General features: G+C 44.9%; 1 long non-coding RNA gene across 1 annotated transcript in view; it reads left to right on the top strand.

Annotated features, from left to right (window-relative positions):
- Positions 1 to 6,620, top strand: part of LOC146020402 (uncharacterized) — a 30,856-nt gene extending 24,236 nt beyond the window's left edge. The window contains exon 5 of the long non-coding RNA XR_014450784.1: positions 5,778 to 6,620. This is a non-coding gene — a long non-coding RNA (uncharacterized LOC146020402). The remainder of the gene's footprint in view (positions 1 to 5,777) is intronic.
- The last annotated feature ends 1,266 nt before the right edge of the window (positions 6,621 to 7,886 follow it).

The raw sequence follows: 7,886 nt of genomic DNA on the forward strand, positions 1-7,886 counted from the left end.
ATACAGTATCCACCAGTGTCATCTTTTAGATATAACGAATTTACCCACACTCCCATCAAGGACGTAGGATATCTGGAGAAAGACCCAGACTACATGCGATCTGTACTCCAGTTCTGAGTGAGTAAACCGGGAGGGGGACCTACCCCCAACACATTATTTTTGGATACAGTTCCTGTTTGAATACAAGATTTTTGTTACAAGCTGCATAACATTCTACTATTGTGTGAGTGCACTTGGAAGGGGGAGATAAGAACCCCCACATTTCATTTGATCCACATTTAACTCAATAGCTAATACCATAGGCTATTGGATTACCAACTTTGTGATATAGAAGGTTCTTGTAATCACCCAGTATAAACAGGATTACACGAGGAGATTTGTCCCTCTTTTTTCTTATCTTTTCATATTCCAAACACGGGACCAAGAAGAGATAAGAAGATATCAGGAAATTACGAATAGGGAAGTATCAGTCTTCATTTATCTCCACACATCTCCATAGCGCCCATATTTCTATATTTCAAATATCCTACACTCCTTTAAATTGTATAAAAAGTCCGGGTGGGCTTTTTTCATTTGGACCAGAAATATAGGCAGCTCTGCGCAGATTGGTCTAGATCCCACATTTCCCTTTTTTCTATGGTGAGTACAGTGAGCCCGCTGGGGGATTTGTTGCGCTCGCCATGCTGTCTGAGTCCGGCCAGTTGGGATCCCGACTGTCGGAACCCTATACCACACCCAATTTAAGCATGCATGGGATAGTTATATGGTTATCCTGACATAGAAATAAGGATCAAATATTGTTTGAGGTAACAATATGGTTACAAAAGGGTCGGACTAGATTCTTATCTGCCATCATATTCTCTGTTTCTAGAAAAGTAAAAGGCCAAATTTGGGTGAGACGCGAATTTTCATGGTGATATCCCAGTTTTGAGAATGTCGCACATCCCAACTATACATTGCTTGTTTGCCTAGCAACATACATCTTTTAATCTTATAATGTTAAATGGTCTTTACTTAAGCTAAAGTATGCCAACTCCCTTTTTATGACCCATGGTAAAATAATATAATATTGCATTTGAAAACTAGAAATCGGATGCATTAGGAACATTGTGACTACAGTACATGCAAGTTTCTGGATGGTTACTGAGCACAGTTTTCTTACAGAGTGACAGTCTATTTTATTATAAGAACAATTATAGTGGTTATTTCCTTGACTAAGATACATCCCATTATCTGGAAGGAACCCTCTTTTTAAAGAGTACCTTGGAATTAAACCTCATCTGCTTATACTCAACAAGATGGACCTGGCAGACCTGTCTCATCACAATGTAAAAATTCCAAAGTAAACCTCTGTTTTAAGATGGAAAGAATATGAAAACTGTATACTAAAGGTCCATACACACTGAGTGACTATGCATACACACTGAGCCGCTTTCCCCCTTCCCAATCTCCTTCAGCGCGGAGAGGACAGCTTTGCATAGCGCAGCTCTATGCAAAGCCATCCTTAAAGCTGCTCATCTGCTGGTTTTAACAGCAGATGAGCGGCTTTCCCAGCGATGATGCGGGAGCACACAGCAGTGCTCATCGCCGGGCCATACACACTGGGCGGCTTTGAGCTGAAAGCCGCTCCAACTGGGTGTTTTGAGTGACTTTCAGCTCAGTCGCCCAGTGTGTGTGGGCCTTAAATAGTTCTTTAACCTCCCCGCGGTCCAAGAACTATTCCTAGCCAGGGTCAAAAAACGTCCAGGAAGGTCTCGGCGGACAAGCTACACCATGGCCACAGCCTGTTTGAACCCCTTCCGTCAGGCAGGCGCTATAGGTCCATCCCAGCAAGGACGACAAGAACAAGGAAAAACTTCTTTCCAATAACTGTCCAACAACTAAACAACTCTGATCGCCCCAAATCCTAACTTGAACTGTTCTAATTACGAGAAATGTATGTGATGTATGTCATGCCCCTCCTATCTCCCCACCCCCATGGGGGGAAAGTCACTCAAAACACCCAGTTGGAGCTGCGTTCAGCTCAAATCAAGTCCTGCTTGATGCTGCACTGTCACCGCAAAAAATTTCAAGTATACGCAAGTATACATGGCCAATAAATCTCTTAAGCTGCCCATAGACAGTCCGTTCCCATACCATCCGTTCTGTACTATGAGATGCGCGCTCCCGCGCATCTCATCGTATGGTACAAAAAGTATGTGCTGCACATACTTTTTGTACTAGCTGTTTATCGCATCGCATGCACAAGGCATGCGATGCGATGCGTACTATATAAGTCCCAAACGGATCCGTTAAACGGACCGTGTATGGGCAGCTTTATACTGTTTAATACAGACCTTATTCTCTCGAGTTTATTATAGGATGCATCATTCCCTTTGAAAACGAATGCATTGAGCTTTCCTTATACTATTAGTTCTCCAGCTTGGCATGAATCTATGAATTGCAGTGGAATTCAGTGCTAAAGAGGGAATTGAACACTATTGCCTTAGTCCACAGAGGCTGTTGGTCTCTCCAGTGAGATGGGCTGCTCAGGAAATCTGCATTGATAAAGCTTTGGAGGTGCAGTTTGAAAGCTAAAGCGTTGCCATATGAAAAGTCATTGGGTATACAGCATGATGGTCGACAGGGTCATTAGGTTGACACGAGCATTAGGTCGACATGGGGAAGATCGACAGTCAAAAGGTCGACATGGGGTTTTTCCATTCACCCCCCACAATTTCGACACAGTCGACATGGACGCTGAAACGTAGCACCATGTCTCCCACCACCCCCTAGTGGATGGTAGGGACCTTCCCCATGTCGACCTAATGCTTGTGTCAACCTAACCCATGTCGACCTACAGTCATGTGGACCTTTCTGCATGTGAACCTACCTGCATATCGAGCTTAATGCATGTCGACCTAATGGTGTTGACCTAGTGACTGTATCCCGTTATGCAATGTTATCTCACAAAACTAGCATATAGGGGGACATTTACCAAAATGGATTCGTAGAAAAAAGGTGTATTCGTAGGCAGAAATACACCTTTTTTTTACGAATTTGTATTTTCGGGATTTACAATCCCAAAAATACAACAATTCGTAGTCCTAAAGATGGAACATTCGTATTTGTATTTACAAATACGAATGTCCTACACCATCGATAGGATACGACAGAAATCACCATTCAAAAGAATGGTGGTTTCTGATTTACTAAGCAGCCGTACTGATAATACGGCTGCTAATTGGTGTAAAACACCCACGCAAATACGACAGGAAAATACACCTTGCTTTCCCTGTCGTATTTGCTTTAAGCCTGCACAGATCAGTCAGATCCGTGCAGGCTTCAGTGTAAAAAAATAGAAAAAAAATTAAATATAAAAAAAAAACGGCGTGGGGTCCCCCCCACAGCCGTAACCAGCACCAGGCTGATGGAGCCTGGAGCCGGTAATTAAAAATCAGGGAACCCGACAAATAGGGGTTCCCCGATTTTTAACAACCAGCCCCAGGCTCCTGCTCTGGGGCTGGTTCCCAAAATACGGGGGACAAAATGTATACGGGTCCCCCGTATTTTAAGAACCAGCCCCAGGCAAAACCAGCCAGCAGGGTAATGCCACAGCCGGGGGGAGACTTTTTATGCAAGTCCCCCCGGCCAAAGCTATTGGCCGCCTTGCGGCCTAGCGGCTCCTGATTGGCCGCTAGGCCGCAAGGCGGCCAATAGCGGCATTCGGGAGGCGGAGCCGCACGATGTAAACAAACACTGTGCGTCTCCGTGTCCGCTTGGTTTCGGGCTGTCGTTTGTTTTTTTGCCAAGACACTTACCTGGACTACGTCGCGCTGGGACAGGTGAGTATGGTTTCCTTCCACAGCTTCCCAAATGGATTTCGTCGGATCCGGACGGCGACAGCGACGGTCGACATGGAGGAAGAAGACGACACAGGACCAGAAGACGACGACACAGGACCAGGGATACCTACGGAAAGAAGATAGGTAAGTATTAGTATGTGTGGGCTTTGTATGTAATAAAATTTTATTTTAAAAGTGTGTCAGTGTGTTTTGTGCACTATTTTTTTAACTGTGGAACTACAAGTGCCAGCGGGCCCTTTAATGCCCAGCAGGCTGGGACTTGTGGTTCTCCAAGTCCCAGCTTGCTGGCACTTGTAGTGCCACAGTAAAAAACAATAGGTTCATCTTTTTTTTTACACGATAATCAGCTCGATGCCCACCGCCCAGGGGCATCGAGGACAGCACCAGGCTTCAGCCTGGTCAGGTAAGTCCTGGAGGGGAGGGACCCCTTTATTGGGGGGGTCCCCACTCCCCCAGGGCCCCTGGCCAGGCTGACTGGTCGGTAGGGTTAATGCTTTGGCCGGGGTGACTTGCATAAAAAGTCTCCCCCCGGCTGTGGCATTACCCTGCTGGCTGGTTTTGCCTGGGGCTGGTTCTTGAAATACGGGGGACCCCTAGTCATTTTGTCCCCCGTATTTTGGGAACCAGCCCCAGAGCAGGAGCCTGGGGCTGGTTGTTAAAAATCGGGGAACCCCTATTTTTCGGGTTCCCTGATTTTTAATTACCGGCTCCAGGCTCCGTCAGCCTGGTGCTGGTTACGGCTGTGGGGGGGACCCCACGCCGTTTTTTTTTTTATATTTAATTTTTTTTCTATTTTTTTACACTGAAGCCTGCACGGATCTGACTGATCCGTGCAGGCTTAAAGCAAATACGACAGGAAAATGGTGTTCTATTTTCCTGTCGTATTTGCGTGGGTGTTTCACACCACTAAGCAGCCGTATTATCAGTACGGCTGCTTAGTAAATCAGAAACCACCATTCTTTTGAATGGTGATTTCTGTCGTATCCTATCGATGGTGTAGACATTCGTATTTTTAAATACAAATACGAATGTTCCATCTTTAGGACTACGAATTGTTGTATTTTTGGGATTGTAAATCCCGAAAATACAAATTCGTAAAAAAAAGGTGTATTTCTGCCTACGAATACACCTTTTTTCTACGAATCCATTTTGGTAAATGTCCCCCCTTGAGTCAGTGTGATTGTGCTGGCCCGGGGTCCTGCAGTCTGGACTTGAACCTTCTGAATGTTAGTGATCCTGCATCATTTTTGCTAAAATTATGCTAAGAACTTCAATTTTACTGCATATTAAATGGCAGAGGTGTTTTTTTGTAGTGTGGCACTACAAGTATCAGCTCCTCTGAAGTGATTATGGAAATCTTCCATTTCTTCTATCTTGCCACAACTTTTTGAATGTTTGTATCAGGTGGTTCTCTAAAAAGATACTTACAAATCATCGGGACGGCTGGAATTCAGACAAAAAGGGGGAAATTTACTAAAGGAAATTTGTAAAAAATAGGTGTATTTGTAACCAGAAATACACTTATTTTTGACATTTACTATCCCGAAAATACGGCAATTCGTAGTCGTATTGATGTGTTATCAATACGACTACGAAATTGCCGTATTTTCGGCATAGTAAATGTCAAAAATAAGTGTATTTCTGGATACAAATACACCTATTTTTTACAAATTTCCTTTAGTAAATTTCCCCCAAAGTGTTCAATTGCCTATAGTGAGCAATTCTGTGTGAAACCAGCCTCTGTAGGGTGCAAAATCGGGAGTTGTTGCTGGCGTTTAAGCTTTGTGGGAACGGCACCTCGCACCCTAGGATCGACCCCCTATACTGTGTGTGTGTTTCCTTGCTATTCTTGTTATGTTATTCTAGAGGTAAAATGTTGCCACCATTCAGATTGTCTTGTACGGAGAATGATTCTCTCTTATTTCCCCACAGATCTGGCCTTCGGGCTGCGGCACCAGGAGGAGAGGTGGTGTACGCCACTTGCTCTCTTTCCCAACTCCAGAACGAGTGCGTAGTGGAGAGAGCCCTCGAGCTGGCGGCCTCGGAGTATGGAGTCCATGCCGAGATCCAGAGCCTCCGATCCTTCCGGGATGTGTTCAGAAATACTTTTAATTTCCACACAAATTGCCGCATAGGGGAGTTGGTCGTTCCGCATCTCACTGCAAACTTTGGACCTATTTACCTCTGTAAGCTGCTCCGCATGGGATAACGACATGCATGGAACACGGTAGAAGAGAGACTGGAGGGAATCCTAGAACTGCATCGTTTTCATGTGAAAATGGTTCACCACTGATGCTGTCAGGGATATACTGGGGCTAAACTTAAGCCCTGGCATTCCTTCTGTCTGTGTATGCACACAAACAGGGGGTGTGGTCACATGCCACGGCCCAATATGCGCATACCAGTCTGGCGGAACTGCTGGGAAAAGGCCTCAAGACTGTCTGAACGGTGCATCAGGCCATTGGTCCTTATGACATTTGTCAGATTGCTAGTCCTGCCTTGGTGTCAGCTAATGAGGAGGGGTCCGGTGTGTGCATCCTGGGCATAAGATGCCCATAAGATGCCATACTATGCTGACCATCAGAGCACAAGTTAATGAAATGTATAAACTATATTCTTATATTCACTATTGTGTGATATTGCCTTTGGCGTTTCCCCTGGTAAGTGAATCCATAATAAATCTGGCAGGAACCTATTTTCTACAGCAAAACGAAAATGCCCATAAAAATAAATTATAGATTTGATTGTAAATATCATAAACGTTAAGTGATTTTATTGTGGAGTAATTGTTTTTTGCACCTTTTTAAAAACACCGACCTACATACAAGCGATTTTTATAAGAAATAAACAATAGAAAGGTTGGATGAATTGACGTTATGGGCCCGATTCAATCCTGTTGTATTGTTGCAGCCTAGCCGCCCGGAGTCCGCTCAGGCATAGACGTTAGCAGGGGAGCGGTTTTATGGGCACGTTCCCCTGCTGCTGTCCGCCGGTTCCCGCCTCTCCTGGAGCCAACGGGCCGGCGAATGTGAAATTTGCCTAGGCTACTTGCTCCCTGGGTTTGCGGATGCGCATATTCACACATGTGCAAACCCCGAACATCGGGGACGAATTTGTACCTTAACGAATGGGTCTGAATCGGCTCCTACAGATAGAGCCATCCTCATCTAGCCCTTTAATAGGATTAAGTGAGTAATAGCATTACTCGGTACTTGTGTAAAATCTGGACGCCCAATGTTTTCATTGTATTGCATCGCATCGCATGCAATATAGTGGCATACAATTCATGCAATGCGATTTTTCATTGTAAAGACCAGATTTTTAATTGTATAGTCACCCATGGGTGATTCCATACCCCCACTATCCAACTACGCATGGAGTTGATTATATATAGTGTGGCGAGCGAAGCGAGCCCGAAGCGTGGCGAGCAGACGCAGAATACATGTAAAGTATTCCACGTTCACTCGCCACGCTTCGGGCTCTGTGGCTCGCTGCGTTCGCCACACTATATAAAATCATCTCCATGCGTAGTTGGATAGTGGGGGTATGGAATCACCCATGGGTGACTATACAATTAAAAATCTGGTCTTTACAATGAAAAATCGCATCGCATGCCTTAAGTAGTGGCATGCAATGAAAAATTCGGGCGCCCAGATAATACACAAGTACCCATTACTCTGCTAATCCCGTACTGTATTGTTGTATGTATTGTATTGCTGCTGAGAACAATAGGCCTTGGCTCACCATGGCTCTCCAGAGAAGGCTGGCTGGGGAGGGCTCCATCTGTGTATATGCATTAATGTGACGATGGAGAATGCCTGCAATAACTGGGGGACTGCACGGCACAGCATGTGACAAATCATAGTCCTGTTATATGGACAAGTGTTACTATAAAACATGAGAAAAGTACCAAGGCCTCCCCATTTCCAGGTGCTCGTTACATGCATCAGCTCCACTGAAAACTGGAAGGTGAAAATGTGCTCATCAAAAGTTAAAGGATCAATGTGCAGGATGATGAAGATGTGTAACAAAGAGGTGCCA

Source organism: Crinia signifera, chromosome 7 (genome assembly GCF_055691185.1).
Source record: "Crinia signifera chromosome 7, ASM5569118v1, whole genome shotgun sequence".
In the NCBI taxonomy this organism is placed as follows: Eukaryota; Metazoa; Chordata; class Amphibia; order Anura; family Myobatrachidae; genus Crinia; species Crinia signifera.